Source organism: Apteryx rowi, unplaced genomic scaffold (assembly GCF_003343035.1).
Source record: "Apteryx rowi isolate R43461 unplaced genomic scaffold, aptRow1 scaffold_150, whole genome shotgun sequence".
NCBI classification, from domain to species: domain Eukaryota; kingdom Metazoa; phylum Chordata; class Aves; order Apterygiformes; family Apterygidae; genus Apteryx; species Apteryx rowi.
This window is the reverse complement of record NW_020447753.1, coordinates 511,182-523,595: the sequence shown is the minus strand read 5'-3', so window position 1 is coordinate 523,595 and position 12,414 is coordinate 511,182.

Sequence of the window (12,414 nt, the reverse complement as noted above, 5' to 3'; positions counted from 1 at the left end):
CCTTTCCCTTTCCCTTTCCTTCCCTTCCCTTCCCTTCCCTTCCCTTCCCTTTCCCTTTCTCTTCCCTTTCCCTTTCCTTTTCCCTTTCCTTTTCCTTTTCCTTCCTTACCTTTATTTTTATTTTTCTATCCTGTTTCTCAGCAACTGCCAATAACATTTTGCTTCATTTAAACTGCATGAGAGTTTGCTATTAGAGATGTCAGTATTACCAGACTCAAAAATTAAAAAGAATAATTCACATGTCAGACCTTAAAACCCACAAGAATTCTTTAAGAAAAAAATCTCATATTGTAGGTCTGACTTTGGATTTTTCGTTCCTCCTTCCTGCAAGTAGTGTATGCCAGAGAAAGAATGTCATTCAGTCTTCTAAATTTCTGGAACAAAGTGAATCTGGAGTCTTTAGAAGTGTACTTGCCTAATGCTGTGGAGTTTCCAGATTCAAATTTGAGTTCTGTTACTACCTCACACATATTCACATCTGCCAGCCATGCTACTTCAGTCCTCACAACCTCTGTCCCGCATCTTGACAAGAAATTATATGCCCTGGTACCATCTTAGTTCTACCCCTCTGTTCTTCCCTGTCCTATCTTAAAGTAGGTAGATAAAATGGGTCAGATGAATCTCATCCTGTAAATAAAGTTTTCTCTTTTTTTTTGTCTAATAAGGGAGCCCAGGGGGACAGGCTCAGATGAAAAGGTCTGTATTGCAGAACTCTGAAGTTAGGTGATATGAATCCCACCTTGGTGACTTCCAGGGCTTCTCAATTGTCATCTTCCTCTGTTTTGGCATTGCAAGGAGAGGGATGGAACCAGGAATGATCAGATTAATTCATTTTTCATGGGGGCGGTGAAAGGAAGAAACATTAAAGTTTTTGTGATGCTTCCTCTGAGGTGAAGTGTAAAAATTGGTAAAACAGAGTTCTGAATTGATACAAGAATCAGCTCTCTTGAAACCAGAGGCAGACAGAAAATACACATAGGAGCCCGGAGGCTGGACTTGCTGAGAACAGGGCACTTCATGATTTGTCTGGAAGTGCTAAATCACAAAGAATTGATAGAATAAACCTAAAGGAACCAGGAAATGACCATGTCTGGAGAAATGCTSCATGTCTTGGAGCATGATTGATCAAGAGAAGATAAGTGGTCATGTCATACTGGATGACTGCAATAGGCTAACATGTTAATGAGTGCTGCCCTGGACATCCCACACATATGTGTACGTAACTGACTTTTTGACGGAGACTGAAATAAACCACAGATCCTATGTCCTGTGATGTGTTTTCGTGAAGAATCCAACTTAGGATTTAGTGAGTCACTGTTTTTTAGCTTTTCCTGCTGAAAATTTTTCCAGTGGGGTTGCAGATTCCGTTTTCAGAAAGGTAAGAAATGTGGGACACAGTTTCTGATAATCTCACATGGCAGAATTTGTTCCTTCTTGTGAACCTGCTGAGAACTGGTCCATGGACACCAGGAGTCTGCAGATGAGAAGCAGACTACCACTGTGCTGACTTTGACTGCTTACGGGTCTGCTTCCAAGGCTCAAAGTCACRAATCTGCTGTATTTAGGATATTTTCAGATAATATTTTAAAGTAACCTAGTGCTTTGCTCTCTCTTCATCAGGGACCATAGAAGGCTCTTAGTCTATTCAGTAGGTCTAGCTGGAGCCTGAGATAAAACAGCAGAATGCAGGGAAGTGAAATGTTCTCACTTACCAAAAGTTAGTTCTAGTGGCTGCAGAAGGAAGGCATAATGATGTTCTTTTTTTTCTTATTATCCATCTAAATGACTCTTTTAGAAAGATTTTATTTTTTCATGACCCTACATGTGCCTTTTATTCACAGATCCGCAAACATAGGTACACTGATGGGCAAACTCTGGTTCTCTCACGTTATGCCTGGGATAACAGATCATGATGAAGGTCAGTGATTAGCAATATAAATCTTGGGAAACTCAAGAACAGAAGTCCCGGACTCTCATGTCCCTTTGTTCACAGCAGCAGTTAGTTAAATAGATGTACTCATGTTTGAAAGGCATTTCAGAAATCATTTAAAAGAATTAAAATGATTTATTGGACAGGCGAGGATGAGATGTGAAACTGATGGGTCTCAACCATGCTGAAAATGCCAGAGCAGTCAAGTCTCCATGGGAATCCTGTACAGATGCTCTTTGAGGTCTGCCTCTCATGCACGCAATTATTTAGGTTTTTGTTAAAAATAACYGGGAAACTTACAAATATGGCTCCCAACATGAACCTGGCAGGTACTCTCAACAGCTGAGAGGCAACGTAAAAGAGCATCTCCCCAAATCCCTAAATCGTGTGAAATTCAAGTGCTGAGGAGAAAACCAGGAGCCTGATGAATAAATGGAGAGAGCTGTCATTGCTGCATTATATTAAAATAACTTGCCTCAAGCAAACTCCACAGTATTTCCTCCTTTAAATCGTCACTTTTCAGGAGCCTGTTACTCCAGCTGGCTGCATCAGTAGCTTTGGAGCTATGGAAGTTTTACAGTGAAGAGGACACTTAAAGAAAGACTCTTCAGGAATGGTGGGGGACTCATTAACCACTGAAAGGCCACTGCAATGTGCAGTTATATTTTCCTATGATTTAATGACACTCAGCACAATCAGAAACTTAAAGCAGAAATGATTCTCAACTGCATTTTTAAGCCACAGCTAGGCTCCAGGCAAAATGGAACTTATTTGTTTATGGATTGCTGTCATTAATAAACTGATCAGAGACTTATTACTGCCTCAAGCCCTAGCATTTTTAATGATGTCCAAACCAGATAGCTATTAAAGCTAAGCTGTGAACAGTAGCACAATGGACTTGGTCTGAAWGAACAGGCGATGGAAGAGAAATAGCATGTCAATGGTAAAGTCCCTCACACTCAGAGCATGAACAGAAGTTTCTCATTATAAAGACTGCTCTTTCTTTATACCCTTTGTCTCTCTGAAACAAAMTCCGGTGTCCTCCAACAAATCTCCATTAAGTTTGTGTTTTTTCTTGAAATTAGAGGCATATTCTCTACTACTTGACCTCTGGGATTTTTCCTTACTCCACAAAGGGCAGCTCTAATACATCTCTGTGAGAAGTGATTTTCCTGTCCCACGAAATTTTGTGTTTTAAAAATGGAACAGAACTGCCTTTCCTTTCCACAATGATTTTTTGTATGTTTTTCATATCCCAGTTGTGTGACTGAACAATGAGGCTATTGGGTGATTTGGAGGYAAAAATTTATGCATTTTTTTTTCTTTTTTGTAGGTGTGTGATGTGCATTTCCCTTCCTTTTCATGTTTCCCCAAAGAAAGTGTTTCCAAAAATTGTAAAAATATTTAGCTTTTTTAGTAGACTAGAGAAGCTGATTCAGTTGCCAGGCTAATTTAGGGGACAAAGGGGATTTAGATTCAAGGCTCTCATCCATTGAATATTTGGTCTGTGTTATATGGAATAGAGAGAAAAGACAGGCACCCGCYGGACAGACTCTCTCCTTTTCCAGTGATTTCTAGTATCTCATCCACAGAAACAGACTTTCCCTTGACATTAGTGGCATACCTCTGTCCTCTGTTCATGCTGTCCGTTGAATTGGAGGGTGTACAGAGAGCATGTCTCTCCTTCCAAGCATGCAGATTCCCTCACAGCCTGGAGCTGGCTGAACAGCTGTGAAAACTGTGCAGGTAAAATTTAGTCAATGTAGAAATTATTTGCATGCATTTYGAGGGCATTTACATGCTTGATGTGTATTTGTGCTTGTGTAAATGTTTGTGGCACAGATAGGCATGTCATATTCATTTAAATAGCTCTTCTTTTGGAGGCAGCTGTGAAATTAAGTGTCCTTAGAGTTCACCTGTCTGATTAGGAAAGGGCTAGAGGAGGTACATGCAGGAAAAGGGAACAAGAAATGGAAAAGAAGGGGAGAGGTTGAGGAAACAGCACTCTAAAATGTGTAAGTTTGTATGGCAATGACTAAAGCTTGTGCAAGCTTTATCAAGGACAGGACAAGGAGCCAAGGGGCTGGGTGGGAAAATCTGTGACTTTATCTTCTGACTCATAACAGAAACAAGCTGAAGGCCTTGATGGAGAAGAAGCTGCTCCTCCTTTTTATGGTCTTCACAGTGAGGGAGTGCATAGGTCAGGATATGGAGAGTCAGGAAGATTCCAGCCCTAGGCCATCTGCTCTTCTTTCTGGAAACCCTTGTGAGTGTACTCTGCCTATAATCTGACGGCAAAAGATGGCCTACGAGTCTGAAAAGGGTAAAGCAGGAAAAGTAATTATGGAGGGTATGGTGAGGAGGGGCAAGTTTTCCTGTGGCTAGTTTTTCTGCCTTCAGCAAGAGTATCTGCTTCTTCTAAGATTCTTTTTCTCCTGTTGCCAGGATCTAGCTGGTCTCTCCTTCCTTTACTCTGCCATTGATGGACTTTGATTTATGACCCTTCAAAAGCCCATGAGTTACCTCATAGAAACAATGAAGGAAGAGGTGCGAGAAGATGTGTGAGATACCAGTTCACAAGAATGGGGGTCACGGGATGTATTTAATAATTTTATTTTTTTTTAAAAACTGTGTTTATTAAAAAAAAAGTTAATAAAATTCCTCCTAAAGTGTTGCCATTAAATTAAAATAAAGTGGATTTTCTCTTTTTTTTTGACAGAGTTTTTCTTCTATTTTAATGAATAAAACTGTGTGGTGTGTGTGGGAGCTCAGGATGCTTCCTGAACATCTTAAACGCTCCCCCCCCCCCAACCCCCAAACATGTAGAGATAGAGGTATCGAAAATGCATCTTCTCCTCGTGTGTTTCTCTTGGAAACTTTAAGTAGCCCCAATCATATCCAGTGCCCGAATGGGAGACTCTGTGCAAATCCTGGATGTATAGCCATCAGTTGAGGAGTTGTGGACTGGTGCAAAATGGGAATGAACTGATAAACTCCATGACTGCTGCTGTATGAATGGAGGGGGGAAAGGAGGGGAGAAAACAAACAGTCCAGAAAATGCTGAAGGAAGAATATACTATTTCTTTTCTAAAATCAAGAGTATATGTAAAATATATAGACTGTGCTTCTCCTATACCTTAGAAAGCAATGCTATAATGACTGGTGACTTCTTTGCTACATTTGATCTTCTTAGCTGTTTGAGAGTGGTTCAGTCATCTACTGCAAACAAATCAGAAATATGTCATTCTACAGCACATGCCTTAGCCCATTTTACATATCTTGTTAGGTGATCATAGTGATGGTTCATAACTAATTAATGTATCTGTGTTGTATTTTCTATAAAATCATATCTATCTGTGTAGATGATTTCAGTGAGTTTGAACAAGGTCTCTATAAGATGTTATTACTTCTGTCATGCAGACACAACTATATAACGATTTGCATAATTATAGATGGAGGAAAATGTTAGCCTGCATTTTAAAACTATTATATACATTTCCACCTCATTAAAGAAAATCACTGGAGCTAGGTAGCATACTTAGGTTTGAGATCAGGTGGCAAAGTATATAGATTACACAATCTAATTTTCTAGTGCTAAAGAGTTCCAGCTGAACAAAACCAATAGAACTGACCTTGCTTGCTGAAAAAGTTACAAAGAAAAACTCATTTAAAGAGTGCTTCTATGAAAACACACACGTTCCTCTCTGTCATTGTAACTCTGACCTTGGGGATCAGTCACTTTGGATGTGCTAGAGAGATGCTTTCATGAATAAGTGATGATAGTCTTTAATATAATTAGCGATCTTAATAGGCAGATCAGGAAGAAGGTTACAGTATTTGCAATGTGAAGGCATAGGGCCAAATTCAGAGAAGGGACACAGGCACTCAGATTTACAGTTTAAGCCTTTTCTCCCTCTACTTAAATCTGGTATCATGTAAATTTTTGCTGGTGAACATCTGTGGAGCTGCTCAAGCCTTGATGGCTCTGGATATCTCAGCACATACTACATGCCACGACCCTTGCAGGATCTGCAAGGAATCATACTCCTGCCACTGTCATACTTGGGTTTAGGTTTGAGCTTGCTGCAAGCCCCTCAAAAACACTTCTGAAGATGGTCCTGCATACAAAAAATTCCACATGTACTTCTGTCATTCTCATTCAAGTTGAATGAGTGTGAACAGAACTTGGCCTTAAAAATGTTTTACATAAGATGTTTGTCCCTTCTCCAGCCTGTTTGCTGGATAAAAACACAGGACAAACCTTTAGGGGTGGGTCTAAATAAAGAGTGCCAGGGAGCAGATTTGAGAAGTGAACCTCCATTTCCACAGTTCTTGTTCACTTACTCCCTGCTCTGTTTTGGGCTATTCCGACCAGTTCTCTGCGGTACTGATCTCCTATAAGAGAGGCTAAATGCTGAGCAGTATGAGCATTGTCTTTGGTCTTGGAGCCAGGAATGCTTTCTGGTCCTTTTTTTGTTTGGTATTACTGACATAATTTAGAGTTTTTAGCAAATTTTGCTAGAGAGGATTCTTACAGGCACTGTGGGAGATGGCTCATTCRTCCTTGTAAAGTGACGCACATGGGCCCACTGCCAAGGAAGTTCTGAGTTGTGTGAGGTCCTATAGGACATCCCTAGCAATGTCCTGGCATAGACAGAATTGCCCAAATTCTGCAGGGGGCTTTTCCAGTCCTTGCCACAGTAGCACAGGATCAGGAAGATGCAAAAGTAGCTTGGAAATAGAGATGTCTAGGATAACTCAAATGACCTGTAGGCTGGAAATTAGTGTTTCACAGAGATACATACTCAAGTCTCAGAAACTATATAGCTTCCTGAGTGTGATATTCTATCCGAGCTTTCAGTTGCATGTATTATGTAGACAAAGAGAAGTCCAGTATTACTAGCTGCAGACACTGGCTTTCTGTTTTGCACTCTCATCACCTGCTCACTGTAACACACCTGCACTATATAAGTGCACAGAAAAAGACTGCTGGTCATGCGGCTGCTCCCTATTTCAGTCCACAAGGGGATTGCTGGTCATGAAGCTGTTCCCTAGTTCTTCTGAAGATGATGGAGAAGTTGTATGGAGGCATCTGATAATGGCATGTCCACATCCAGCATCTCAACTTCCGTTACAGTAAAGATCCTTCAGTGGCTTCATTGTTAATTTTGCATTGACATTTAAAAATCTGACAGGAATTCGGTATTTTTGTATATGAACTACATATTATAACCCAAATTAAAAGTAAGCACTCGCTATTTAATTGAGAATGTAAAAGATACTATTTTAATTAAGAAATATATGAATCAGCCTTTCATTTTTTTGTCAGGGAAGCATGAGAAATAAATTTTATATTTTTTCTTGGTGACTAAGATGACTGGAATTAAAAACTTTGAAGTAGACTAGTCAGTAGATCTTCACTAACTGTAAGACTCAGGGCACAATTTAAATTCAACACATTTTAAACTGCTATTTTGTGATCATTTGTTCTCATAAATGTTTCTATTAGACTGCTATAGTCTTCATACAATCCTACTTACATCAGATGTATTTGACATAAAATAAGTGTGACAACAAATGTTTTTGAAATCTGCAGTTTTTGTTGTGGGGTGGAACTGGTATTCAAATAACCAATGCTATGCAAATGGATATTATATAAGCTCAGTGAATCCTGGAAAGTGATGAAYTGTACAACACCTAACTCACTACACCAGGAAAAAAAAGTCAAAAATCTTTGACATATTGACTTTCTTTCAAAACACCCAATTGCATTTTCTATCCATTGAATACATTTTGTGGACAGCCATCTCTTAAAAAATATCAAATGAGTCCATTCAGCCATTCAAATATTCGCTGATGTACTAGTAGATTTTTAAGGTAAGAAAGCTGGAAGAAGAGGGTTTTCCAGTAAATACTGACACAGGTAAAGTAGCAAATATGAGTGCAATATGTCGATACAGGGGGAAAAAAAGGTTGGGTTATACTGATTTAGCCATAGCCCCTTTCATTTTCCAGTATTGCTTTCCTTGGTGAACTTAGCAGAGGTATGTGGAGAAATTCTAAGTCACTGCAAGTCAGTGGTAATTTTGTCACTGATTCAGTACCATTAGATTTTCTCTGCAATATCTATCATTAGATAAAAGCACTTAGTAGTGGGAAACTGATTGATCGAGGTCGCTGTAGATGTATTTTTTGAAATGCAGGCAGCAATGTCCTAAAATGGCAAGTAAGTTCTAGTTCTGTCATTTAGATGCATGAGCAAAGCTTCAATAAGCAGAAGGAACAACGAACACTTATAAAACTCCTGCCCTGGGTCTGCTGGTGGTAGTCTTATTTGTCAGTATGGGGCCCTGAAAACTTTATGCTAAGTTGCTTCCAAATGAGTTTTGATTCTGCAAGGAGCTACTCACCACGGGAATGATTTGTCTCTAGTCTAACTCACTTGTTTTTGCAATGCTTCACCATTTTATTTTGTAAGCTGGCCCCATGGAAAATTCATGTGGAGTCTAGCGCTGATTCTCCCTTTCTCATGCAAAGGGTGAGCTTGATGTTTCTGTAATGTCCAAAATGACAACTTTATATCTACTGATTCATCAGATGCCTCCTTCATATTCTTATTTATTATTATGCTTGGAAACTCCACTCAGGCACTTTGATCCAGTGGTATTGCCTGCAATACAAGCACAGAGCAGAAAGACAGCCCTGCCCCGAAATAATTCACTATCTGAAAAAGGAGAAGAAAAGTGGATAAAGTACAAAGTAAAACAGTGGAAAGTACAAAAGAGCAGTGAGATAAGCTTGAATAGAGCTTGAAGAGGAACTGTGGGGTTGCCTTGCTAAAGTTTATAGCAATTCTCTCCCAGTCATGGTGGGGAAGCACTTGCGAAAATGTGACAGCAAAACCATGGTGGAAGGTCTGAGGCTGAGTATCAGGTGGGATAGTTGTGGTGACTAATAAGAGAGGAAGTACTGAGGGATGAAAATTCGACAAAAGTTAGGGAGGCTAGTCCCTTGTGCTTGCACTGCCAGGAAGTCCGCAGTGCCTGGGATGCTCTCCAAGGATGCAGGGTTTAAGATCTCTCAGGCTGAAGCCATTTTCCCTCCAAGATGGGAATGGAGACCTGCTTCTTTTGACACATTGATGACACACAGAAAAGCACCAACCGTAGACAGTAATTAAAGAGAGGCTGGAAGCTGGCTGCAATGCATTGGCTAACTGAAGGACTCTCTCAGAAGGATGTCTTTCATTGCACTGACTGTGTAGGGGTGCAAGCAATCATTTTGGAAGGATAGGATTACCCTCTCAGACTTCCCTGATATGCCAGGGTTAAACACCCAGTATTGGACACATCCACTATTCACTCAGGTGTCTAAATTAGTTGCATGGGTTCTGAAGCAGGACTTTCTGATGGAACACTGTGTCAATGCTTGAAGCATATGGGACCATTAATGTATTTTTTCTTCATGTTTTTGGTATTACTTACTATTATATGTGCAAACATCCCTCCTCCTCAAACTACAAACTGCTAATGCTGTTCACAAACACATCTGTTATTTCTTGACTAGTATGTCCTGTCAGTTCATTTTGAATAGTTTTGCCCATGTGCTGGGAATTTGTGAGACTACATTCTAAATTGTTCTCTTTCTCCTTGTCACCAAATGTGTGACAAATTTCAAGTGTGTGTCTATYGCTCAGAGTGAAAGTATTTCCTAGGATGGGACTGATGAGATGGATGAGAAGAGTCCTCACACCACATATTGCAGTTCTGTGATGCTGCCTGCCAGGTGTGGGCTCAGCACAGTGCTGTGTTTTACCAAGGTCATGTCTGGAAGGTTTCCTCTGCTGCACTGAGGGATAGCAGGTTAATTCCTTTTCTTATACAGCTTGGATTCTGCAAATGCTGATGGACTTTCCATGGGAGCAAAGGCAGCAGGCCACATAAACTCTCACCCCATAATCACCCCCTGCATATTGAGATGTCACAGTTGTTCAAATGACATACAGGTTTGTCAGGCCCTGTGAGTTTGTAATGTCTTTCTTTTTGATGACAGAATTAATGATGCACTTCTGCTTTATGTTGCATGAAAGTCATTTTTAATGGTAAGATAAAAACAGTTTTTTTGTAGGCTTCTTTAGCTTTCTTAGTGAGATCCTGGGGACATTCAACATAYTGGGTGACTCCTGTCAAGGAAACCATTGTGTTTCATATCTCCTGTATCCGGAAAAACCAATTCCTGTAATAGAGATTGTAGATTTTCCTTCTAGCAAATAACTTGTGAAGGGGAGTAGTTGTTTCGAAGGAACCATCCCCAGGAACCTCAGCACATCAGTCCCCCATGTACAACACTGAAAGATTTTGGAAAGCAGTAGAACTAGCCCAGTGCCATGCTGAAAACTCATTAAGAGCAAAATTAATATTGTTATTTCTCTGCAACAATTAGGACAATGCCCAACCATATCAAGAAAGGGAGAGTTTCACCTGACCAGTAATGACTGTCTATAGATGTTTACTTCTGAGCTACTTCTTCTATACACTTTCTGCAGTTAATGGGAGGAAGCAGGTGCTTCTGTGCCGCTATTCACTTCACCCCAAAGGTATCTAAATTCTAAGAGAAAACCATCTCAAAAGCATGTATGTATTTTCATTAACTATAAGAAGAAGTGTAATGTAATTGGATTGAATTTGGGTGTCTGGCCCTACGGAAGTCTAAAGCTAGGGATGAGGAATCCAGCAAAGAAGAGCCCTTTATTGGCCTGAATTTAAAATGGAGCTCACATGATCCTTTTGGGAGCAATGAGCCTTTTTTTTTCTGATCCAAGACATACTGCAGAATAATGTGAATTCCTTATATTCCTGTAAATCAATGCAAGTATAGAAGGATGTCTTCAAATCTGATTCCAGGAGGAAGTATTACCAAMGTACATTTAAAAGGCCCTATCATCAGACCTGAATCTGAATTTGTTAGCCCGCAAGCAAGATGGCCTAAATGTTAAAAGCAATTTTAARGGTGAGTATCTGAAAATCCCAATAATTACCTAGCTGCTTCAGGTATTCAGGCATCTAGTCCCAGGAGCAGTCCTTGTCTACAGTGATGCCTCTTTTCCCTGTTTTAACATGTCATAACAATGAATATGAAATTATGGTACATTGGTGTAAATAAAAATCAGTGTCTGCGTGTTTACAGAGCTTGATAGGATTAATTTATGATTTGGAAGCAGTCCCCATCAAATGGTGGAAAGAATATGAAATTTAGCAAAGCGGTAGGTACTTTTAATACCATATTTTTTGTTGCTGTGGGATACTACAAAGCACAGATGATCTGACTTCACCAAATGTGTTTGATGCTGCAAGAAAGAGCTAGTTCTCTTTTCTTCTAAAGTAAGCTTAAACGTTAACATTTTTTAGCCTTTCAATATCCCTGAAAGTTTCGACAACTCAGGAAAGGACACGATAAAAGTAGAAACAAACTAACAGAATAAAATAAGCAAAAATGAAGAATGCATTTAACCCAAAATGCAGCTTACAGCGTCTTTTTCTTTTTTGTTGCTGCTGTTAAAATAATCTACAAATAAACATACAGGTTTGTATGCCACCTCAGAGGGTGGCTGCAAAGATTTGCGTGGAGTCAGAGGATGCTAAGCCTTTTGAATTAATTCCAAAATGGCTAAGTATCTTGTTGTGCAGCCAGTAGCAATAGATATTTTGATAAATACTTGAGAGAGTTTTTTTGGGGGGGGACTGAGTAGTCTTGGAAATAGCCACTAGATGGCACTGGCTTTGCATAGCTGGAGAGTAAGCAAGATTTTTCCAGAGGAAAATCGAAATGGCTTGTTCCACTAAATTCTGCTTTATATCAGTAGGTGGTAGATTTGGGCTATTTATGGAAAAACAAAGGTTTTAAGGTTCTGTGTTGCTTCTTGCAAAGTTATTTTCATTTATTTTTCTCAAGCCTTATATGTAAAAAATAATAAAAAATAAAAATTATGAGTTGAATAAAAAAGGACTGTTATTTAAAATCTTTGTTTCATCTTTTCAAATTACAAGCAGAAATATACTAGACAGTGAGAGCCTATTAAAGCCATTGATAAAAAGAGAATCAAAACATAAATGAATAAGAACACAGTTCTAAAAAAAATTTCCAGTCAGAGTTTCAATGGTAATCAAAAAAAAATTCTAATATATAAGAATACTAGAAAGGCAAAAAATGTGTCTCGGTTTAAAAATATATAACAGGATTACATTTCACTTCTATGGCGCCTCGCATCTAAGATCTCAAAACCATCAATTTTTTGGTCTCTGTGAGCCATTGTTAACATATTTACAGAGGTGGGTAAAAAGGGGTGGAAACTTCTTAACATTAATTTCATTTTTGGGTGCTTGTGCTATCTCTTTCAAAAAAAATTGTGAAAGTAGGTGCGGTTCCCCTGAAGCCATGAAAAACATTTTTTGTGGAGCAACGGTTCTCAGTCTAGGTATCTTGAG